Genomic DNA, 26,409 nt, shown 5'->3' on the forward strand with positions numbered 1-26,409 from the left:
GCACCGGGTGTGGCTAATAGGTGAGCCCAAGGCCTCCATCCAGTACATGTTGGTGTGTGGGTATGGGGTTGTCCCTAAGGGTTACTGTGTGTCTGACAGTTGCCCCTCGATATTTGCAGGTGACTCTGGTTACCCCAACCTCTTATGGCTACTGACCCCAGTGAGGAATGCCAGGACAAGGGCTGAGGAACGTTACAATGAGGCACATGGGCTAACAAGGAGGATCACTGAGAGAACGTTTGGCCTCCTGAAGGCCAGGTTCCAGTGCCTCCATCTGACAGGTGGATCCCTGTACTACTCACCCAATAAGGTGTGCCAGATCATCGTTGCATGTTGCACAACCTGGCCTTGAGACGCCAGGTGCCTTTTCTGCTAGAGGATGAGCCTGGAGATGGTCTTGTGGCAGCGGTGGAGCCTGTGGACAGTGAGAAAAAGGAAGCCGAGGAAGAAGATGTGGACAACAGAAGTAATATCATACTGCAGTACTTCCAGTGACACACAGGTAAGACACTGTAACTTCACTTTACTTTTCAGTTTTGTGTTGGACTTTGTACATAACAGCCTGATTTCCCTATGTCTATGGCCACTTACCATACCCTTTGGCATCTCTAATTTCAGATCTCTGAGGCCCACTCTGGCTCCTGGTATGTTTACTGCTGCCCACTAAAGGTCATACCAATGTATATATAACTGTATATATGACTTGCAATGTTTTCAGAATGTTGTACTAATATTTATTTCAATCATTTGACAGACTCAAGATTTGTATTTTTTCCAAGGGTGTTCATTTAAGTGCTCATACGTAGAGGGGGATGTGTAATGGGCTGGGGTGATGGGTGGAGGAATGTCCAGTTAGAGTCCAGTCTCTTGGTATCACAGGTTCATTGTCCAATGGGGCATAGGAAGTGGAGCATTGGCAGTTCAAGGTGAACAGGGTGACATAGTGGGACAGAAGGGTGTCAATCAGGAGAGTCCTATTTCCTGGTGGGGGTATTGGCAATGTTCTCTGGCTTCTGCCTGGATCGCAGGGACCGTTTGCGGGGTGGTTCTCCTTCTGCAGGAGGTGGGTTGCTGGTGGCCTGTTGGTCCTGTGGCGGGGCCTCCTGTCCACTAGCGCTGGCGGAGGTGGAGGGCTGTTCTTCGGTGTGGCTAGTGTCAAGGGCCTGTTGTTGTGCAACTGCCTCCCTCATGCTGTTGCCCATGTCAGCCAGCACCCCTGCAATGGTGACCAGGATGGTGTAGATGTTTTTTAGGTCCTCCCTGATCCCCAGGTACTGTCCCTCCTGCAGCCGCTGGGTCTCCTGCAACTCGGCCAGCATCTGGCCCATGGTCTCCTGGGAATAGTGGTATGCTCCAAGGATGTTGGTGAGTGCCTCCTGGAGTGTCAGTTCCCTGGGCTCGTCCTCCCCCTGTCACACAGCAGTCCTCCCAGCTTCCCTGTTGTCCTGTGCCTCTGTCCCCTGAACCGTGTGCCCACTGCCACTGACCCCAGGTCCCTGATCGTCCTGTGTTTGTGGGGTAGCCTGGGGTCCCTGTAGTGGTGGACACACTGCTGATTGACGTGTCCTGGAGACAGGGGCATGGGCCCACTCGGTGGGTGCTGTGCTGGTGTTTCCTGAGGGAGGAGGGTCTGTGGTGGATTAGGACTGTGGCAGGGCAACCAGCTGTCCAGAGGTCGCTGATGGGCCACGTTGGTCATCGTGATCCAGGCGTGCAGAGCTGCTGTCATCACCGTGGGCCTCCTGGGGGGGGGGACTTGATGTTGCTGGCAACTCCTCTCCGGTGACGTTGAGTAAGGGTCCTGTGGGGATGAAAATGCAGTGTTATTGTATCTGCGTGTGCCATCTTGTGCATGGGTGTGCTTCCCTGTATGGTTGTGATAGCCCTGTCAGCTTTGCCTTGTGTGTGTGGTGATTTTCTGGGCTAGGTGATTCTCTCTAATGGGCATGCTATGATGATGGGTGTCCATGCAGGTCTGTGATGGAGGTCCATGGATTGGTGTTACATGCAGGGCTTGGTTTTGGGATGGGTGGGTTGGGATAGTGGGGTATATGTGAGGTGGTGGGGTGATGGGGGTGAGGGTAAGGGTAGGAGTTTGTGATGGCATGCAGGTAGGGTGGGGGATAAAGTAGTAAAGATATGACTTACCAGAGTCCAGTCCTCCTGCTACTCCTGCGAGGCCCTCAGGATGCATTATTGCCAAGACTTGCTCCTCCCATGTTGTTAATTGTGGGGGAGGAGGTGGTGGTCCACCGCCAGTCCTCTGTAAGGCTACCTGGTGTCTTGCTACCACGGAACGCACCTTCCCCCGTAGGTCGTTCCACCTCTTCCTGATGTCATCCCTTGTTCTGGGGTGCTGTTCCACGGTATTGACCCTGTCCACGATTCTCCGCCATAGCTCCATCTTCCTAGCAATGGACGTGTGCTGCACCTGTGATCCGAATAGCTGTGGCTCTACCCGGATGATTTCCTCCACCATGACCCGTAGCTCCTCCTCTGAAAGCCTGGGGTGTCTTTGGGGTGCCATGGATGTGGTGTGAGTGTTATGTGTGAGAATGTGTGGGGTGATGTGTGGGGTGATGTGTTGTGGTGTGTGCTGTGATGTGCGTGGATGGTGTATGGGTGATGGTGTTCTGTGGCTACGATTGAGTGGGTGCTCCTGGCTTGTGTCTCTCTCTGTTCGCAATTTTTTTTTCATTGAAAGGGTTGGGGGTGTGGTGTGTGTATGTGTGTCAGGTGTGTGTAGTTTGAATTGTCCAATGTGGTGTAGTTTTGTAAATGTGTGTGTATTTTGAGCATGGCAGTGTGTACCGCCAATGGTTTACCGCGGTTGAAAGACCGCCGAAGTGATTCGTGGGTCCTGATACTGTGGGCGTATTCCTGTTGGCGTAACGGTGTGGGTTTTGGTACCGCCAATTTATCACTGACCTCTGGACTGGCAGACTTGTGTGGGTGTCTGTATAGTGGCGGATTTCTCTGTGTGGGTCATAATACCCGTATCGGTATACCACCGCGCTCACGGTATCTTGACGGCCGTCAGCAAGGCTCCTCCCATGTTGTTAATTGTGGGGGAGGAGGTGGTGGTCCACCGCCAGTCCTTTGTAAGGCTACCTGGTGTCTTGCTACCACGGAACGCACCTTCCCCCGTAGGTCGTTCCACCTCTTCCTGATGTCATCCCTTGTTCTGGGGTGCTGTTCCACGGTATTGACCCTGTCCACGATTCTCCGCCATAGCTCCATCTTCCTAGCAATGGACGTGTGCTGCACCTGTGATCCGAATAGCTGTGGCTCTACCCGGATGATTTCCTCCACCATGACCCGTAGCTCCTCCTCTGAAAGCCTGGGGTGTCTTTGGGGTGCCATGGATGTGGTGTGAGTGTTATGTGTGAGAATGTGTGGGGTGATGTGTGGGGTGATGTGTTGTGGTGTGTGCTGTGATGTGCGTGGATGGTGTATGGGTGATGGTGTTCTGTGGCTACGATTGAGTGGGTGCTCCTGGCTTGTGTCTCTCTCTGTTCGCAATTTTTTTTTCATTGAAAGGGTTGGGGGTGTGGTGTGTGTATGTGTGTCAGGTGTGTGTAGTTTGAATTGTCCAATGTGGTGTAGTTTTGTAAATGTGTGTGTATTTTGAGCATGGCAGTGTGTACCGCCAATGGTTTACCGCGGTTGAAAGACCGCCGAAGTGATTCGTGGGTCCTGATACTGTGAGCGTATTCCTGTTGGCGTAACGGTGTGGGTTTTGGTACCGCCAATTTATCACTGACCTCTGGACTGGCAGACTTGTGTGGGTGTCTGTATAGTGGTGGATTTCTCTGTGTGGGTCATAATACCCGTATCGGTATACCACCGCGCTCACGGTATCTTGACGGCCGTCAGCAAGGCGGTAGGTGGCATTTACCGCCAAGGTTGTAATGAGGGCCATAGTAATGTGTTTTATGTGTCTTGAAAGTGAAATATTTCTAAATTCGTTTTTCAGTGTTGCAAGGCCTGTCACTCTCATAGGTTAACATGGGGGCTACCTTTAAATCTTATTAAAGCGTAGATTCCCTTTGGGAGCGGATGGACATGTGGAGTTTGGGGTCCCTGAGCTCACAATTTAAAAATATATCTCTTAGTAAAGTTGATTTTAAGATTGTGTGTTTGAAAATGTCGCTTTTAGGAAGTGAGCATTTTCTTGCTTAAACCATTTCTGTGACTCTGCCTGTTTGTGGATTCCCTGTCTGGGTCAGTTTGACAGTTGGACTGGTTGCACCTCACCCTAGACAGTGACACAAAAGGAGCTAGGGTGTAGCCTGCATATCCTGATGAGCCATCTATGCTCGGAGGGAGTGGAGGAGTGGTCACTCACACCTGAAAGGGCTGTGCCTGCCCTCACACAATGCAGTCTCCAGCCCCCTGGTGAGTGTCTGGGGCCTGGCCAAGAGGAACCTCTGCCTGGAGAAGAGCTGAAGAGCTGAGGAAGAAGAGCTGCCCTGCCTGTGACTGTTATCTGTGGAGCTATCCTGCAGTTGCTGCTTCTGCCACAGTAAGAGGGCAAAGACTGGACTCTGTGTGCCTTCCATCTTGAGAAGAACTTTCCAGGGGCTTGATTTAGAGCTTACCTCCTGTTTGAAGTCTCAGGGACAGCAAAGACTTCTCTCTGTCAGCACCTGGCGTCTCTGGAGAGACTCCTACTCTGCCCTGTGGTGCCCATCCAGTTAGTGGGAACCTGAATGGAGAAGCTGGCAGCCTCAGAGGAGGAAATCCACGCACAGAGCGCCGTGCGGGGAGAAGTTCGACGCAACTCCGATCTGCGGCTGAAGAAATGACGCGCTGCCGGCTCCACGGCTAAAATTCTACGCTCGCTGGAAAGGCGACCGAAGAATCGATGCACGGAGCTGGAGGAACAACGCGCAGCATCGCTGGCGGAGGCTGGGAGATCGCAACCCACGCTGCATGGTTTTCTGATCATCGTGCGGCTGGATTTCTGATGCAAACACCGCTGGGCGTGTAAAAACACAAGGCCTGACCAGACCCGAGAGTACTGACCGGATAGATGCATCGTTCTCCTGCAGAGAGAATAAACGGTGCGCCCCGACCCGACGAAAGGAGATACGATGCAAGGTCTCGCTCGTGAGTGAAATCGATGCATCCAAAGCCCTTTTTGATGCACACTCGCCCGTGCTTGGTTATTTTTGATGCACCGGAGGTACATTTTCACGCTAACAGTGTTAGTGTGTGTTTTAAACTACATAAAGACTCTTTTTGCTTTTTAATTGATAACTTGACTTGTGTATTGTGGATTTTTGTTGTTTTGGTCTTGTTTTGTTTAGCTAAATACTTCCTATTCTTCTAACCCTGTGTTGTGTCATTTTGTAGTTTTTTCATTGTTACTGTGTGTGTTGGTACAAATACTTTACACCTAGCACTCTGAAGTTACGACTACTACTCTGCCAAGCTACCAAGGGGGTAAGCAGGGGTTAGCTGAGGGTGATTCCCATTTACCCTGACTAGAGTGAGGGTCCTCGCTTGAATAGGGGGTAACCTGACTGTCAACCAAAGACCCCATTTCTAACACTGGCCAACCTCGAACAAGAGATTCGATCCTTAGAGACCCTATTTTCAGTCTAAAAACACTGAGCTCTTGGCCGCCATAAGTTCCAAACTGGAGGAGGCTAGCCAGGAGACTGGTTAGCTCCAAAGGGAAGCCCAGGAGCGGAAGTATGGAGAGGGTGACTGTCTGGGCTGAACTCTGGCAAGACTTCTTCGCCCTCCTCACACTGGCACTTACATAGCAGAACCTTTTGACTCTGACTATAACTCTGACTGCACGGCACCAGAAATATTGGGTGTGACCTCCTCTTTTTATGCACAGCTGTACACTGCAACCACCACACTCATCAGACAGGAACTCTCTGAATACCTTGTCACAATACAGCTGGTGTGGCTCGATCACGCTCATCGCGCTTACCTTGACACTCCCATCACAACCAATGAGATCATACAGGCCATTGTGAGCCTCCCCTGAGATAAGGCGTGGGTGACGACGGCCTCCCAACCACCTCTTACAAGGAATACGCCTCCCTCCTAGCCCACACCTCCTTGTCATGTATCAGGATTCTCTCGACATGGGCCATCTACCCGCTTCTCTATGGGAAAGCATTATAGTGACTACTAAAACCGGGCAAAGCAGCAAATCAGTGCAACTCCTACAGATCACTCTCTCTCATTAACGTAGACAATAAAATTTATGGGAAGGTGCTGGCCAATCAACTATTACCACTTCTCCCGAAGATAATACACCCCGACCAAGCAGGTTTCATACCGGGACGTTTCACCTCACATAATCTGCGTACCATTTTTGCAATAATGCACCATCTTGATGCCCAGGTCTCAGCTACAGCAGCCTGACTGGAAGGAACCAAAGGGTTCAAAACCCTGGAATGGTCATACCTCTTCCCCTTCTAGCCTGCATAGGCCTCAGCCCACAATTCATAAAACAGATCTGACTCCTCTACACCCTCCCCTCAGCCAAGGTACAGACTAATGTGCTCATTTCTGATCCCTTTCGAATCAGCCATGGTACAAGACAGGGATGCCCACTGTCTCCTCTATTATTGGCCGTCGCAATGGAATCCTTAGCAGCGCGCCTTGGGTAGCATCATGCACACAGGGGCATAGGCTACACCTTTAAAGCACTGGTAGTCTCAATGTACACTGACGACATTGCGCTATATGTTTGTAATCCACATGTAAATTTATCCCCGCTGATACAAGAAATTATACTGTTCGGAGGCCACTCCGGCATTCAGATGAATTGGGCCAAATCCATCTTATTCCCTCTCACCGACAGTACCCAACCGTCCCCTCTGAATTCCCTCTTCAATGGGCCGGAGAGATGGTACGGTACCTCTGAATCTGGCTCAGCTGTGATAACACTGAACTCTGGCAGGCAAATTATGGCAGAGCCATGTCCTGGCTAGATACCGCTGTGGACTCCACTACCCCTTTCCCTCACTGGCCTTATTGCAATAGTGAAATTGGTGGTCCTTCCTAAATTCCTCTTTTTTTTTTTCTTAACATCCCCATACCCCGACCAACTTTTTTATTTAAACGTCTGAGATCTAAATTAATCACCCTAGTATGGGTGGGCAGGCACTGCCAAGTGTGAATGGGGCGAGCCCAACTCTAATGGATACATTTTTGTATTATTAACTGCTAGCCACTTTACACATCCTACACCCCATTTTTCCATCTGCACCGACAGCTCTCCCACCCCTGAAGTGGATTCTTATGACCACATCTCCTCGATGCTTCATAGCACAACTCTACTCCTGCACACAAGCATCCGCTCTGATCATCACACTCAGGGCACGAGCACAATGGGACAAGGACCTATCCCTTGTCCTCACTGATACTCATTGGCTCTACTGTTGCAGACAACTGGAATGCCTTTCTCCCAGCTACAGACTTCACCTCATTCATTTTATATTCCTCCACCGCCAACCCATATAATTATTTTAAATGGGGCTGGGCCCCGATGCACACTGCATCAGATGCAACAGTACACAGGCCTCCTCATTTATTTGGAGTGGCAGTGTCCGAGAATAATGTTTTTTTGGGAGGAAGTCTTCCAGACATTACATGCTATCACAGGACACTTTCCCCCCCTGACTCCGCTGGTGGCTCTATTAGGGTACGTGAAGGAGGTGCCCGATTACAGCCGGCACCTCACCTCACTGCCATGTTACTTCTGCTCGCAAAACGAAGAGTGGCCATATACTGGGGCAGGCGACCAGTCCCAACTGTTAGAGCCTGGCTATGCAACGCTGCATACTGCCAGGAACAACTATCAACATTCTGAGAACTAATGCCACTACGCTTCTGGCCCAGAGATATTTGGGAACCCCTCCTATCCTACCTTGGAACTCTGACTTCGCCACTCACTAACAACATGACCGATGATGCACATTTGACCCCACGGGGAAGGAGTTAGGCCCGGATTATCCTTCATGTATTCACTTAACAGCTCTGGATGGGGGCATACTCAACTTTTCCGCTAGGGCAGTTCCTTCTTTACATCCTCCTTTTGTTCATTATCATCTCTGACTGGAAACATATTGTTGTCGTATTTAATGCATTGGCCTTAGCTTTGTGTTGTGCATAATATATTGTACCCTAAGATGTAACCACCTAAATTTGCCATGAGAAGACCTCCCTTTTTGTTTATTTTATTGATTGTGCTTCTTCTTCTGTTTTGATAAATATGCTACTACTAAAAAAATATAAATATATATATATATATATATATATATACACACACACACACACACACACACAGGTTGCTCAATTATTGAGCTAGTCTTTTGAAAATCCGAAGAAGGCTCCTAGAGGCATTTTATAAAACTCTACATACAAAGGAAGCATAAAGGATAATAGCTAGATAATATACAGGAAATACAGTCTTCTCTGAATCGTCCCACTTGGATGCCCCCTTAAACATGACATCATTCCAACGGAAACAAGCTATAAAACGTTGAGTAAAGGAGTGCCAGCGGAAAAAGAATTAGCTTGCAGCATTTATTGGAGGCATATTATAGCGGTTTAACCCAGTCCTACCTGCAGGATGTAAAAAGTAGTTCTGTTAGGCGGTGGGCCTTGAAGGTCAGGTTGGGCCAGGTCCCTTTCTTCATTGGATGGAAAGGGATTGGTCAGGTGTGGTTGGAAAAGGATATCTGCCCTTTTGCATGCTTGATGCACTTTCACTTTCACACATAATCGTCTTCTGTGCACACTTTGCTAAAATAAATAGCAACCTGTTACTGCCGGTTCATCAATTATTGATTAGGATAATTCTGCAGTGTAACATGCAATATGTTGTTATGTTGGGCTCTAGCAAAATTTTTGTCTGTTGTAGACGAAAGGCTAGCTACCATGACTACTTGTAGGGATGTGTGTTAGCTATGCAATTGATCGTGTTAGTTGTAGTTCAGGCTTTCTAAATCTGAAACTATTGTATGTAGTTTTTATAATAGTGGAATGTTGTTGTTTTCTTCATGTTATTTGTTCCTTGCACATTATTGTTGGCCATTGGGCCTGTATGAATTGTATTCGGCCTCCACATCTTGAAATTGATGAATGTGAATTTGTATGCAGCTTTGCACATTTTGTTTCCATAGTGCATACCCGGAGGTATTTTTAGGATCTGACTTGCGTTTGTTCAAGCTGCCTCGGGCCCTATATTGGGGTTGGGGTCAACACTATTATTATCTTTCAAGTTTGTTGTGTTTACTCTTTTTCATCTTGTGTGCTGCCCTGCAATGCCTTAATTAGAGGTATAGGCCTATATGTGAATATCAGTTGTTTTGATTGGCGATTTTATAAATCTTGTTGATTTTTATTTTCTTATTGATATGTTTTGAGATGTGTGGTTTGTATTACCTGATTGGCATGATATCAAACTAATAAAAAATATACCATACTGAGTGCATGTGTGATCGTGTGTGCCGTAAATTGTCGTTGTTTGCTTTACTCTAAAAAATGCTTTTTAGTTCGTTAAAGTCAGGGTGCAAGTGCCTAATAGCTGATGTGTGAGCTTAGTACTGGCAGTGTCAAGTTTTGCAAAGAGATATGTTCTAATGTTAGGTTTTCAGTGCTAGAGTTGTGTAATTTAGAGAAAAAGAGAAGTATGCTTTTTCGGGTGTAGGTCATATTGGCATAAGGATAATTTGCTTTTTGTAACACTTCTGCAGTTCTCAAGTTCTGTAAATAACAGGTGTAATTACTACCATCTAATTTAATGTGGCCTAACTTACCAGGGATATATTGAACTTGATGACATCAAATCCAGAGTCTATGATGAGATAAGACGAGGTTGAAGAGAACAACATTGATGGATGGTTTATTGTAGATTACTTTAGTTTGTAGTTCACTGCCCTTCTTACCAGCAATAAACCTTTGAAAATATCATAAAGTGGCACTCAAAAGCAGTCGCTCCAGACAAGCGGGTTGATAAGTAATGGGTTGGTGAATCTCACCAGGCGGCAGATTCATCCAAATAAACAGCTGCAACATCCGCAATCCACTTAGCCTACACTGTGATCCTTCCCCCTCTAAAACAGGCTCTGTCCGATTCAGTTGTGATGGGCTATTGCGTGATTAGCTTCTGCCTCCTTTTCCTGCTGCTTTAACCTGCAAAGCTCTTTACATTGAGAAGGCAACTGCGCTAATCCTGGGAAGAAGTGATGCTGCTGGCATGTCGAGTCTCACTGCCACCAACCGATGCCTCGCTTGACTGTCAAAACTACAAGCAATTGAGAACAAGCTATTAAATACTAAACAAAAACTGAGGAAACTACCTAAAGCACAATCATTTGAAGACAACACGCACATGCTAAATATTCATTGACAAAGTAGGCCATTCCTGCAAAATAGACACACATCACATACTAATGTCTTCCAAGGGTGATGCTGATTGAAATTTCAGCAACATTTCCCCCCAGAACATCTAATGGACAATTTGCTGACTATGGCTATTATGTCGCCGTGGTACCATGACAAGAACTGCAGGCACCAAAGTATAGAGCGAACCTCAAGAAAAGGCACATGGACCAAACTATCTTTAATTAGTGTGTTCGCTAACCTGGTAATTGCTGTGCATGGATGGATGCAGGCATGTCTGAGTGACAACTTTCTACAAGAGGGAGCTGCCTTAGGACGTGTCCTATTGAACTCTACATTGACTTGACACATAGTATTCATCATTCCGTCAATCTGATTTGTAACTTGTCAGTTCGGTGTTAAGAAGATCACCACTCTCTCTGTTGTGATCAAACTAAGTGCCAGTATCCATTTTGTATTTGAGCACCACACTTACAAGGGGTTTGGTTATCTCTGGGTATTAGAATTGAGTTCACTGCTTGTGTGTTCATTTCTCTTCTTGATGAATTTCCACAAGAGACATTGATTATCTTGACCTTAGTTTGACACTTCAAAGTGTATTTGATTGGCCAAAGCAAGGCTATGGCCCAATAGTTTGATTTAAAAAAATCTACCCAGTCGATGAGAACAAGCCAGATTAACTGGTTTACTACCAATTGTGCTACAAGAAGACACTCACATGCCCTTTATAAAAGAAATAGCGGACATCAGCTATGTCTGTGTGCTGATTCTACATTCGCCAGTGCCATTTGGCACCACTCAACATGTGGGGTCAGCCAAAAGACGTCTTAGACAACCCAGACTTTTCTGAAACCCAAATCACACACATAAATTGTTACTTCACTGAAAACCATGAAACAGCTACTACACTTGCCATTGAGTGGGACTTCTTTAAGGTGGTCACCAGGGGCATCTGCATTCAGAAGATAGTAGGGTTGTGCTGAGAAATAGACACTACTAATAGGGTTAGTAGTATTATAGAGGTGGCTTTGGCAAGTCTCGAATGGCATACCCTCTACGATGCCGATGCACATGCACCCCTGACAGCAACAAAAGAGTGACATGCCTCTCTCATAGAGTGCCTAAGCTGTTACAACCTCACAGCCTACACTGCTCAATTACATTCCACAGGGGATAACCTCGCCATCTTCCAGGATGGCTGACACGTCAAGACACTAGAATTCCTCTTATAATGGAGTTAGGCTCAGACCATGCCCCCTTTATGCTCGCAACAAGCTATCCTCTTCATTTTATGATGTTTATTCGAACCTTTACCAGGCTTCCCCGCTCATATATGCAGTGGAGGCATTCCTAGTGGACCTCCTCCCACCCCCAGCATCTCTGCTCTTGAGCACGAAAAGCTTGATGACCCCATCTCACACTGTCACAGAGGTAAAAAAAACTAAACACGGCTTAGCTAGGAATAAAATGCTGGGCCTGGATGGCCTGCCAGTCGAGTATTAAGACCGATTAATTGTTCATTTAGCCATTATATTGGCTGACATCTACAACAAGACACTCAGTACCAGGACTCTCCCATCATAGGAGTCCCTTCTTCTCTGCCTTCTCGAGCTCCACAGGGATTCCGGCTGCCTTTCCAAGTACTGGACTACTGCCGTACTGGTTGCAGATTATAAAATAGTAGGTAAAATATTGACAGACCGCTGCGTCCAGATACTGCCTAATGTCATTCATTTAGACCAAAACAGGTTTGTTCCTGGCCAAAATACTTCCTATAATCTTAAGTGATTCTTTCATGTGATGAACCAGGCGTCGCTGTTATATCTACATGCAGTGAATCTAATCATTGATCTGGAGAAAGCGTTTGATGCATTGTCATGGGATTACCTATTTACTGTGCTGTGCAGACAGCATAGGCAGGCGTCTTCTAACATACATGGAACTGTTATACACAAATCAGTCCTCCAGAGTGCGTATTGGCTGCCTTATCTCAGTTTCCTGCGCAGTTGGTCTAGTAACACACTAAGGATGTCCCCTTTCTCCTAACCTCTTCGTCATAGTCATGGAGCTTCTGGCCATTCGCCATTCAAGGGAGGAGGAGGAGCAATGGGGGATTGCACTAGCTGGGACAACACACACAGTGTCACTGTATGCTGATGATGTACTGCTATTCCTCCGCAACACCAATGTTGGCACTGAGGCGATAGATGCAACTCTACAGGCTGTTGAGGCAGTGGCTGGTCTACGGATGAACTGGACAAAATCATGCTTTTTCTGTCTTCGCCATGATGCACAGCCTCAGGCACTTCGTGTAGGCTGTACATAGCTTCCCTGGACTGGGTAAACAGTCTATTATAATCTTGGAATCCACCTATATCATTCCCAGAGCAACTTTTTTAAGGGGAACTTAAAACGGGACTTCATAGCCTTTAAAACCCAGACCTAATTCTAGAAGGGTTTACTCCTGACCCTAACGGGAAAAATTGCCCTCTCCAAAATGGTAACCTTCCACAAATTGTTATACTATTTTGTTAATGTATAGATAACCCATCCCCCCAAGTGCCTTTTTTGCAAGCTGTACTTCTAACTAGGGGAATTGTACTAGGACGACAATCGCATCACTTTTAGCAAACTCCAATTACCAGTGTGGAAGGGTTAATTGGGAGCCTTCACTTCGAGTCATATTATCTTTGGAGCCCAGCTTCAGTGGGTTTCTCACTGGTTGGTTCGTATCTACCTGTATGAGACACATGCCAGAGATGAGCCTTTATCGCCTGATGTCCTCTAGCAGTTTCTCCAACCCTCTGTCAATTGGCCCACAGACTTCGCAATAGAATTTTCCAGTTGACATGCCATGTCTTACCATTTGCACCAGATATTCCCCACCGTGGCCTGCTGCAATTCCCTAGTTTTTCTCAACTGTGAACTTAACGTCCAGGCATGACAGGTCAATTGATACAGTGGAAGGATTGTTTCTAGATCAGCACTCACTAACGTTCAGCCAAGTGCTGCAAGACCACAACATCCCCAGGTAAGTTCCTTCTCCATAGTCAACTACTGGCCACGTTCTGACTCCTGTGGCCCACAACAGATGAGGACCCTCCCCATGAAGCCACACTCTTTATACCATGGGCACTGGGTGCCATTTGATAACATGGCTTAATAAGGCCACCCAGGAGCATACAGGAACCCCTCTAACACCCCTACAACAGAAATAGGAGGAAAACAAAAATCGGGCGCCCCCCTCACGACTCTGAGTGGACATTGACACTTGAATCCCCAGAGGGCATATCTCAATACACACGATTCAAAAACATACAATACATGATACTACACAGGAGCTACCTAACACTGTCCACACTGAACCGCATATTCCCTACAGCTCAGCTAACTTGCTCAAAATGTCATTCCAACGCTGCGGATTTCCAATTGGTCCTGTCCTACCTGGTGAATCATTGGCACGTCGTTCATGACACCCTCTCTATGGTCACTGAACTCCCTCACTTGAACAACTGGGCAGCAACTGCCTTACAGATATACACGCAAAAGAAGAATGTCTTTGCAAAAAGCCCATAGCAGCAGCCTGGGACATTACTCTTACGCAGTTCCAGGAACTACTGCGAGAGGAAGATCCCAATCGTTACGGTCAGACATAGAATTACACACATCTCCTCCGCCATCCCTGCCTGCCCCGGCACAAGTCCTCATGTGCGCCCACAACCCTTTCAGATATGTGCACACATGCACTACCACCGCTCCCCTTGGACGAGCGATGGACCCTGTTGGCAATTGCAGCCACATAGCCACACTGCTTGCTCCAGTCTGCCTGGGAGCCAGTGGCCGCCTCTGTCAAACCGACACACCCATTACTCGCACCCGTGCTGCTGATAGCTACTCTCTCACCCCTATTTCATTTTTATAGAGGTACACGCACTTTCTGACCTATGGCCAGAGCCCCATTCTCCATGGGTCACAACTAACTCCACACGATCAGCACGATTCATACTGATCCCGCAAGTAACAACCACTGCTATGCCCGGTCACCTTGATTCGTTACCTCTGCTGTGCCGCTTTGAAGATTGGACTTTGTAGCTGGGCCTCCTGAATATTACAACTGTAACGATTATGATACTTGTACAACTGTAACCATGATAAGTTGTGTAGATCATAAAAACCTCAATAAAAAAGGAGCTTGAAAAATTGTAACTCTAATTATGATAATTATTATTATTAATAACAATCACGAACGTCCATATAGTTAGACTCAGATTTACAAAGATATTTCATCACTTTTTTGATAACCCTGATGCTAAATTATTTTTTGGTATACACAAAGCCACGTAAAAGTAAATTTGCTGGCTTTGTAAGAAAAAGTAATGCAACACAGTGCATGGTGCTGGCTTGTGTTACTTTGCTTAAGAAAGACCTTCCATGGGTGGTTCATGGGTGTTCCCATACATCCGCTCATGGATTTGGACACAAAACCAAATATATAAAGAGTTTTAGGTATGGATTTGTGCCACAATGATGTGCCTGCACATTTCTGTGAATATATGATGCAGTTCCGCTCTCTTCAGGTGTCTCAACACAGTGAAGCAACTTTGCTGACTGTGCTGCATTGCACCACATCTTTCTTAAATATGCCTCTTAGTGTCTGAAAAAAGTAGAAAATCTACACCCATAGAACTACTCCTTGAATGGATGCAAATGTACTACTTTTTAGAATTCACATTGGCAGTAGGAGGCTTGGAAAACTACGCTAGTCTCAGGTTTGAAGGCATGCTACTGGAAATCAAACACCCAAAATGTGATGGAACAAAGGCTTGCAAATAGGCTAACCACTGGCAGCCCAAAGGGGTAGCATTTTAAACCATTGATTTTCACTCACTGTGCCACCCTAGACAGAGGAATTAATTTAGGATTTAGCAGATCAAATAAATGCAGAGAGGGATATTACCGCCTTTACTCCGCCTGCCAAGATTAGAGATGTCCACCAGCCCAGCGGACATCTCTATACATTGGCAGGAACCTCTGTCATGGGAGTTGCTGTCACTGTAGGAAAAGATTAATGGATGGCTTCGTCAAACATGATGACTGGCTGCCAACCTTTTCCAAGGGTACTTATTTTTCAAAAACAAACTCCCAAAGTGGGAGTTTAAAAATAAATAAATAACCCAATGGCCCCAACACCAGCTTACTCCCATAGTGTGGGGGTCATCTCTCTTTTTTATTCACTGTTGCTGGTCGCCAGGATATACCTGTGGTGACAGGTATTAAAAAAATGCTATCTGATTGTCCACTCTAAACAGGGCTGACAGTTGTTGGCTTCCTTCAGATGAAAACTACCCCGTCAGGCCATTGAAGGAAGTTTTACTCTGGCAGAGTACATTTTATTCCGTTAGTGTAAAACTTGCTGTAAAATCACGCAGGCAGACCTTGAGTTCAACGTACAGAGTACTCCCTCCCTATTGCAACAGAGTACCTGTCCACCAAACTGTAAATCAGCCTCAGATGCCCACCTAATGCAAATCAGCACTGCCCCTGCTCCTTTTTGGAAACAGTGTTTCCTCAACATTGGTCAACTCACACTTTCACCCTATGGCCCACTGACTTTTTTTAAGTAGAGAAATTTGAAATTCACACCCCACAAATAACACTGACTAAGCTACGCCCCTGGAGATCAAGACAGTGGCTAGTGACCAATGGCCAGATGTGTGAAATTGTCGAATTTTATAAACAGCTCCGACAATGGACAGTGGTCCTGTGGATGTCAATACCTGTGATGGCCCTTTACAGTGAAATCTGGAAACTCTAAGATAGCATCAATAAAATCATCTGCAATTTATTTTTAGTGTGAGTTCCCCATTCCACATTCCCACATGGTGTATGGTTTCATATGAGAAGAATGCAATTTCAATGCACTAAAGTCATAAGTTGAAACCACCGACAGGTTTTGCTAGGACAGTAGTGTTTAGTCTGTGGTAAAATTGACCAGTTCTAGTGCATGCTTCATGCATCGATTACTGTTAAGAAAGCGTGATCTAAGCTCAACGTGTGTATAGAAGAATGTTATTCACAAGAAACTTTGGAAGTGGGGCAGCCAAGGAGAGGAGCGTAGCCCCAAGAGAGACGATTGAGGAAGCAGAGGGGAAAAAGGACAATCTGGTGATGAAGAAAATATTCAGTGACGCTGCAGGAAAGGGACGAGTGGGGAGATAAGGAGGAGTCATTAAACGAAAAGGGGGACACATCAGGGAAAGGGTGAAAGACAATTTGATTTGGAGGAGTCAACACGAAGAGATAAACTGGCCAGGAAGGTGAGAGCATGCAAGAAGAGGTATGAATGAGCGACAAAGGCAGCACAGAATGACTGCGTTGGAAGAGGGAATAGAGAGTAAAGACAGGAATAAAGACAGACTGAGAACAGGGGAGGCAAACGGCACAAAGGAGGGTATAACTTTTTGTGGAAGACAAATAGATGTTCTTGGAGGAAGGGGTTGCTATGATTCAGATAGTAAGCTCTGTGCAACATTTTTGTTGCTAGTCTGCCTGCATAAGAACGCAAGCTAAAAAGCAGTAGGTTGCTCTTGACTGAACTCGCTTGTTGAGAAACGCTCGATAGATAAATACTCAGCCATACATTGTAACCATCAGGGTTTGGAGGTGGGTGTATTTGGTTCATCTGAGGATGTTGTCATGGTGATGCAGACCATATCGTGCTTGGGAACAGCTGATTGTGTTGCTTTGTCTTTTAATTGGCAGTCTCCCTATCCCCGTGACCTGAACTCAGGAGAACAGTTGAGCGTTGACTCTTAAAGCATTAGTATCTATCAGCACCTATTTATTAGCTAACTGAACACTATTGTCAAAATACGACGCCTGACAACTTTACCACTACTCCTGAAAAATGCATACAATGACTTGCTTAGCACTGTATGTTGGGCAACATGGACAACAAAGAGTTGTTCTAAACAATTCTCGCACTTTTGTTGTTGTTCTTTATCTGATCTACTTTAGGCTGGCAGATTTGTTTTTTTAGGATAAAATGCCTCAATTAGTTAAGAATAATGGGCCTTATGTCCAGAACTAGTATGGGGCAGATGGTAACCCACTTGCAAATGGGAAAGGGTCCCTTAGCAACCCTTCCCCTTGTCAATGTTGTAAAAAGCCAGTAGGCAGTGGCTCCTTGGAGCACTGCTTACTCGTAAAAAGTAGTGTTAGAAACTTTTTTTTCCTGCTTTTTAAGCACATCCCAGTTTCCTTTAAGGAAAGCAGGCTGTGCTGAAGTTTTATTTAAAAGCAATTACAAATATGGTGGTCTGCTGCCCCAAGTGGGCCACCATACCTGTGATGGCAGAAATTCGTAGTAGGTTGCAGTTTACATCACACCTCATGCATATTACAAATGTGAATTTTTTGAACCATGTTTGAACATCTGTTGGTTCCCAAAAACACACAGCGTTCGGGGAAAAATCAGTGCCCAACCACATTTACCAAATGCATATAAACATAAGGCCCATCCTTAATTACTGTTAGCACTACTCCTGCTCATTATAGTCATTAGTCATAAAGTTAATCCCACTTCGTGACAAGAAACAACATCATCATGATGAAAATGTAAGCCCCGCCCACCCCATTGGGTGCAGTAACTGAACTGGCATTCCCAGCATTCTCCCCAGCTATTCAAGGCACCTCCAAGGGATGGAGCAGTCAGATGGGCTGGCAGGTGGGATGTAATAGCTGGACGAGGAAGAGTAGGAGTAGGAGTAAAGATGGGACAGGGAAAGGGAGGACACGTTTTGTTTGTTGACATTGTGTGCTTGTAGTTGATGCACTTATGGTACGCGTATTTCTAATACGTCATGGGTCTATGTTATAATTAACATAAACAAAGCAATTTTTCTCATTACTATATATCACATGCATATGTGTTGATGGGCCCCTCCTGCAGCCACCATCCCACAGTAAACACTGTGCAGAGGATATAAAACTATCAACAGCTTTCAAATACCCAAAGCTCATGCACTTTAGGGTAACTGTGGCTTCTGTAATGTGGTGTGCAATTTCAGTGGGAGGCACAGCAAGGATATGTGTTATTGTATAGCTCATGTTAGGTCATGCAGTTTTGCCTGATTTAACATCAAATGACGATCTTGATTCTAGCTAATGTTTCTCATTATATATTTATGTTAATCTAAGCTTCCAATACTTTTTTCTCCCGCTTTCATTTATTTGATTTTGAAAAACAAAAATTCAATATCCATCATTGTTTGATTTCCCTGTCCACGATTGCCATGTCTTGCCTGGTGGTACTGGGTAGAAAAATCAAGTGACAGTCCTTCCACCTAACAAGGTCAGAGCCAACACTTGATTACACTTAGTACTTCCCCGACCACCAAATGGAGTGAATGAACCACTTGTTTTGACGGGTCAGGCTGGCCAGCAATTTCTGGCCATTCATCCATGGAGGGCCTGATTTAGATATTGGCGGAGGGAATACTCCGCCACAAATGTGAGAGACATCCCGTTCCCCCATATTACGGTCTCAATAGGAAATCATGGGATCGTAATAAGGCAGACAGAATATCTGTCATGTTTGTGACGGAGTATTACCCTCTGCCAGAGTCTAAATCAGGCCCTGGGCCAATTTCCAAATGAGCACCTAAATCGTTTGGCCTTAGTTATTGAAAACATTTTTGACATCAAGGTCCCCATCATGATTCCATTTTTTGCTCTGTGCCAGTGAGGGTCTGTGCATTTCTTTTTCACTTCTTCTGCTCATACATTAAGTTGGAAAATCTGCATATAATAATTTCTGTCTGCCTTTTTACCTGTCCTGGGAAATGTGACAGAGCGCAGGAATTTTCTTTGTCCCCAGCTTCAGTCAAGGTTCTGCATGCTTTTTGTTGAAAGGACGAAAGTCCCCAACAACTTGTACAGTGTTGTGATCTCTGCCATATTTTCGTTTGCTCCTTTAAGAGTTCCCTGTATCCTAGCCTTTTGGTAACAGTTTGTGGGACTCTTGATTCAGTGAAAACTGTGTTTGGCACTCCCCTGGAAAATCCTGTGGTGTGCTTCGAAATGGGGAAATCCTACATTGGTGACTACACCATTTTGTCTCTTCTGAGTCGCCTCCCTTGGCTCCAGTGGTGGCTGCCACTCAACAGGGGTGGCGGGGGATGGTGTGTGGGGGGGAATAACCTTTTTATTTAAAAAGCTGACCTTCAGGGGAGACGCGTTCGTCTCCACTCCATCCTCGTCCTCTTCCTCTTCCTGGCTCACTTCCGCTCCGAGCCAATCACGGCGCTGCTGTCACCAGCACGACAGCAGCGTTGCGATTGGTCTGAGCGGCCTCCTTTGCAACTCAGACTGGGAGTGGGAGCCTGGGCATGTTCTTTACTTGGCAGTGCAATACAGCCCAGTAAAGAACATGCAAACTGCGCATGTATTTGGCCGGCCCAACACAGCCGGCCAAAAAGACATGCGCGCTTTGTGCAGCACAAGCCCTCCTCCGGACCCCTCCCTCCCTCCAGGCCAGTCCTGCCCCTTACTCTCAGGAAAAATAAAATGCTAATAATATTACGTTATTATAATTTTATTTTTCCTTTCCCCACAATCCATTGGGGCGTCGCTCCTCCACCATAGCAGAGGAGCTGCCCCTGCTTGGCTTCCTCTTTACATATCTTGGCTGGTGGCATAACTTGCTAGTTTTTGGAACTCAGTAGTCGCACACATGGAACAGAATTACTGGCATCCAACTGTATATTAAGTTCAGAGGTTTGGGCAGTTGGTTTCTTTTGTGTTAAATAATTTTTGAAGGCCTGAAATGTTCATACTCCAAGTGCATCATTTTTGCAGTATTGTCAGGAAACTTAGGACTGTTTGGGGTAAGTTGTTTGTAATAACTACCAGTGCATGCATTGTTAGGGTTACCATTTGCTGTTCACAAAAATGTATTTTAAGTATTGATGGTAGTTGCAAGATGCAGGAACAGCACCTTGAAGCCTTCTGTATCTGTCACCAGAGACAGGACGGGGGCTTCTTCAAGAAGCTTTTGCTACAAGTGCAAGTGAGCTGAGCGGTGACTCAGCCTCCTTGCCTTGTGAACACACGCCCTCCTTGCACCATCTTTTCGTTCATCGATGACCCTTGTTGCCACAGCAGTGGTCCAATGCCTCGTTGGGTTGTGAAATAGCTGGATCGAGAAAGGCCGGTGTAATTCAGAGCAAACCCTTGCTACCTGAGGGAATGCACCCGTTTCTGTGGATCACACTTCGGTCTCCCCTGCTTCATCATTAAGACTGGTCCAAAGTGATAGAGGAGCAGCTGACGCAGAGCATCAACGTTTCCCAGGTCTCAAGATAACCTCATTTCAAGGGACCAGCAGTACCTAACTCTAAGCCGGGAGATAGGGTTAAATTCCCAGCTACAGTAATTCAACCACCCACATACAGAGGCACTCTTCCTTTGCTTTGCCGGTTATTGGCTGGGAACTGTCTGGTGCGCTGCTAGTCGACTTCTCTGCTTCTTCTGACATGGTCAATCATTCCGTTCTGGTGGGCTGTCTCACAGTCTCCTTTAAAGTTATTTAAATCATTCCTGAAACAATCCATTGTGGTAGCAACCCTCCCTTTTGTTCTCAGCGCTTATAGTCACCTGCAGCATCAATCAGGGATTTATTCTCCTTGACATTCTCTCACACTTTTATTTACACCTTCTTAGAGAATACATCCGTACTTTTGGCTAAATAGATTCTCCTGTGACGATGATATTACCAGATACGATTTGAAATCTGATAATATAATCCTTTCCATAGAAACATGGCTAAAATGTATACAGCATTTACAATGATGAATTTAACATGCATGACTGTTATCATGCAGTTTTTGCCACACAGGCATATGCAGGTAAATACAGGGTATATAGGCTTTTACCTTGACCACACATCCTTTGCCACACAGTACTTTACCACACAGGTTAGTTTTTTTTTCAATAACATAATTGTCACTGTTATTTAAGAAAAGAGGGGGTAAATGTAAGGGTTTAGGTAAAGGGAGGTAAGGGTGATTTTATGTGTTAGTAGAGGTAAAGGGTGGTGGTAGTAATTTTAGGGTTTAGGTTTGGGTAGAGATAAAAGGAGGTAAAGTAAATTTTAGGGTTTTGAGGTGGGTAGAGGTGAAGGGAGGTAAGGGTCATTTTAGGGTTTTGGTTGAGGAGAGGTAAAGAGTAGTAATGTTAATTATAGGGTTTAGGTGTGGGTAGAGGTTAAGGGAGGTATTGGTAATTTTAGGGGTTAGAGTGGCTATACTTAAAAAGAGGTTAAATGTAAATTTAGGGTATAGGCAGGGGAGAGGTAAAGAAGAGACAGAATTAAAAAACTATACATATAAATTCATATGTGTATGTATGTAAAAAAATAAATGTGTTGTGTGCTCAGACACATGCACACACACACACACACACACACACACACACACACATATATATATATATATATATATATATTCACTGAAAATAAAGGTTTCAAATTATAGTGAGGTCATAATGCCAATTAAAATATACTGTTTTAAGTTAAAAAAAAACACTTAAAATAATCAGTTATAGTTAACTGAAGTAATTAAAACTTATGCCCAAGCCATGCACCACAGCATTGTCATCAGTGAAGTTATCAATAAGGTAATAAAACATGTCATGATTGATGTACTACATGAGATCTTAAGCAGCGCATGATGAAGGTGTGAGTTATACTTATTTCCTGACTGAATTAACTAAAATGCCACTTTAACTTTTGTTTTTTCAGTGTATTTCAGCGATTTTGATATAAAATAAGGTATTATTACTAAACCTAACTATAACGTCACTTTAATTTACTTTTTTCAATGAATTTCTGAGGTTTTGTTAGTATAAAGTGACAATATGAAGAAATGTAATTTTAAGTAAGATTACTGGCTTTATCAAAGAGTCAGAATGCTAAAATATAAAATTCTGGCCTATTGGCTTTAAGAGGAGGTCAGCACATCAACCAATAAAAAGCAGGTCTATTGGCTTTGCCAAAGAGTCACCACAATAATTTATTAATAGCCCTATTGCAAAGTAATCCTTATAAATATACACATGGCAATGCATAATAAAAGCTTTGTGCCTTCTTCCTCTTATGTTTTTTTCACCTGTTCTTGTTGGCTTTAGGACTCTGAGCACTTTACTACTGCTAAACAGTGCTAAAGTGCATATACTCTCTGTCTAAAATGTATTGGTGATTGGTTTCTCCATGATTAGCATATTTGATTTACTAGTAAGCCTCTAGCACATTGTTTGCCCAGGACCTGTAAATCAAATGGTACTAGTGGGCCTACAGCTGTAATTGTGCCACCCACATGAGTAGCCCTGTTAATAAGTCTCTGGCCCGCAATTGTGGTGTCTGTATGTGCAGTTTTAAACTGTCATTTCGACCTGGCAAGAGAACACATTTGCCAGGCCCAAACCTTCCCTTTTACTACGTGTAAGTCACCCCTAAAGTAGGCCCAAGGCAGCCCCATGGACAGAATGCAGTGTATTTAAAAAGTAGGGCATGTACTAGTGTGCTTTTAATGTCCTGATAGTTCGATTCTGCTCAACTTGGTTTTCACTATTGCAAGGGCCTATACCTCCCATAGGGTAAAATGGAGATTGCCTTGAAATATCTTTTAAGTGTAATTTCCCATTGGGAGCAGAGAGAGATCAGGAGTTTGGGGTCTCTGAACTCACAATTTAAAAATACATCTTTTGGTGAAGTTGGTTTTTGAATTGTGAGGTTGAAAAGGACACTTTTAGAAAGTGGGCATTTTCTTGCTTAACCATTCTGTGCCTCTGTCTTTGGGCAGAATACACATTTGGATCAGGATGGCAGTTGGGCTGCTGTAAAAGGAACTGCCACTCTGACTGTTGCTTTGCTGTGCTGACCTGCTGCTTGCTGCTTTTGACCTGGGAGTGAAAGGTCTGAAATTGGCTTTCTACATCCTGCTTCCAAAGGTTCTGCAGGGGCTAGGGCTGAGCTTGCCTCCTGTTAAGACGGCTCCGGGACATCAAAGAATTTATCTGCCAGTGCCTGGGCTCTTCAACTCAGAGTTGTGACTTGCCAAATAGTGCCAACTCCTGACCTTGGAAGTGCAAACTGATAATCTGAAGGAGAAAATCCACACATCAATGCGCCACATCGGGAGAATCAATGATGCATCTGTTTTGCAGCTGCAGGCTCGACGCAGCATCTGTTTCACCCTGGTCCCATCAACACAGCGTGTCTAGATTTTCTTTAAAAAACGCTGAAAAGGTTTTACACCAAATCACAAAAATATGCTTTCTGGGTAAAGAATAAAGATCTAGGTTTATGACTAATTGGATGTAATGTTGTTCAGCAGTTGTTTCTGTTGTTCCTGTATCATCTTTTTTTAGGACTCAGTCCAGAGTCCTAAAACAAGAAAAAAAAACACAAGGGGGCAGAGTAGGAATATCATGACTGCCTAGGCCTGGTGGTGGGTGTAGGAGACTTGTGGGGCTTATAGTGGGTACCTTGTGGTACTTACACCTTGTGCCAGGTCCAGTTATCCCTTATTAGTAGATTAGGGGTTGTTCTAGCAGCTTACGCTGATAGAGGTAGCTATAGCAGAGCAGCTTAGGCTGAACTAGGAGCCATGCAAAGCTCCTACTATACCACTTATAACATATAGCACTATATCATAAGAAAACACAATACTCAGAGTTACTAAAAATAAAGGTACTTTATTTTAGTGACAATATGCCAAAAGTATCTCAGAGGATATACTCCCTTAGGAGGTAAGTAATATACACAAATTATATGCACACAAACCAAAATCAGGTAAGTAACATTTAGAAAAGTAGTGCAAACAATGTAGAACACAATAGAATGCAACAGGGAGAAATAGGCCTAGGGGCAACACAAACCATATACTCCAAAAGTGGAATGCGAACCACAAATGGACCCCAGGCCTAGTGTGTAGAGGGTCGCTGAGAGTGTAAGAAAACACTAAGGGTGTCCAAGATACCCCAACCCAAGACCCTGAAAAGTAGGAGTAAAGTTACCCTACTACCCTGGAAAGACAGTAAAGTCGAGATAGGGGATTCTGCAAGGAGAACAACTGACTGCAAAACACTGAAGACGGATTCCTGGACCTGAGGACCTCTAAAGGAAGGGGACCAAGTTCAAGAGTCACACAAGTGTCCAGGGGGGGCAGGAGCCCACTAAACCCCAGATGAAGGTGCAAAAGTTCTGCCTCCGGGTGGAAGAAGCCAAAGATTCTGCAACAACGGAAGATGCCAGGAACTTCTCCTTTGGTCAGAAGATGTCCCACGGCATGCAGGAGGATGCAGAGTTATTTTCATGCAGAAAGACCACAAACAAGCCTTGCTAGCTGCAAGAGTCACAGTTAAGGACTTTGGATGCTGCTAGTGCCCAGGGAGGACCAGGAGGTCGCCCCTTGGAGGAGGAGACAGAGGGGGCACTAAGCAATACAGAGAGCCCATGCAGAAGCAGGCAGCACCCGCAGAAGTACCTGAACAGGCACTTAGAAGATCTGAGGACAGCGGTCAACTCAAAGTCACAAAGGAGGGTCCTATGACGTCGGAGTCCAACTCAGCAAGTTGGGCAATGCAGGACGGAGTGCTGGGGACCTGGGCTAGGCTGTGCACAAAGGAAGTCTTGCAGGAGTGCACAGAAGCCTGAGCAGCTGCAGTTCTCGCAGTACAAAGGATTACTGTCTGGCGTGGGGAGACAAGACTTACATCCACCAAATTTGGACAGAAGGGCCACTGGACTGTCGAAGACACTTGGACCCAGCTCCTGTATTCCAGGGACCACACTCGTCAGAATGAGAGGGGTCCCAGAGGACCGGTGATGCAGAAGTTTGGTGCCTGTGTTGGCAGGGGGAAGATTCCGTCAAGCCACGGGAGATTTCTTCTTAGCTTCCAGTGCAGGGTGAAGGTAGACAGCCCTCAGACCATTCACCACCAGGAAACAGTCGAGAAAGCTGGCAGGATGAGGCTCTACAATGTTGCTGGTAGTCTTCTTGCTACTTTGTTGCAGTTATGCAGGCATCCTGGAGCAGTCAGCAGTCGATCCTTGGCAGAAGTCGAAGAGGGAAGTGCAGAGGAACTCTGGTCAGCTCTTGCATTCGTTATCTGGTGAGATGCCCACAGGAGAGACCCTAAATAGCCCACAGAGGAGGATTGGCTACTGAGAAAGGTAAGCACCTATCAGGAGGGGTCTCTGACGTCACCTGCTGACACTGGTCACTCAGAGCTGTCCATTGTGCCCTCACACCTCTGCATCCAAGATGGCAGAGGTCTGGGACACACTGGAGGAGCTCTGGGCACCTCCCCTGGGAGGTGCTGGTCAGGGGAGTGGTCACTCCCCTTTCCTTTGTCCAGTTTCACGCCAGAGCAGGGCTGGGGGGATCCCTGAACCGGTGTAGACTGGCTTATGCAGAGAGGGCACCATCTGTGCCCTTCAAAGCATTTCCAGAGGCCAGGAGAGGCTACTCCTCCCAGGCCCTTCACACCTATTTCCAAAGGGAGAGGGTGTAACACCCTCTCTCAGAGGAAATCCTTTGTTCTGCCTTCCTGGGACCAGGCTGCCCAGGCCCCAGGGGGGCAGAAACCTGTCTGAGGGGTTGGCAGTAGCAGTAGCTGCAGTGGAGGCCCTGGAAAGTTAGTTTGGCAGTACCCAGGCTCTGTGCTGGAGACCCGGGGATGCATGAAATTGTCCGCCAATACCAGAATGGTAATGGGGTGACAATTCCATGATCCCAGACATGTTACATGGCCATGTTCGGAGTTACCATTGTGACGCTACATATAGGTATTGACCTACATGTAGTGCACGCGTGTAATGGTGTCCCCCCCACTCACAAAGTCCTGAACAATGTGGGGGCACATTGGCTAGTGCCAGGGTGCCCAAACACTAAGTAACTTTGCACCTAACCTTCACTAAGTGAGGGTTAGACATATAGGTGACTTATAAGTTACTTGAGTGCAGTG

The sequence above is a fragment of the Pleurodeles waltl genome, chromosome 3_1 (genome assembly GCF_031143425.1).
Source record: "Pleurodeles waltl isolate 20211129_DDA chromosome 3_1, aPleWal1.hap1.20221129, whole genome shotgun sequence".
Taxonomy (NCBI): Eukaryota; Metazoa; Chordata; class Amphibia; order Caudata; family Salamandridae; genus Pleurodeles; species Pleurodeles waltl.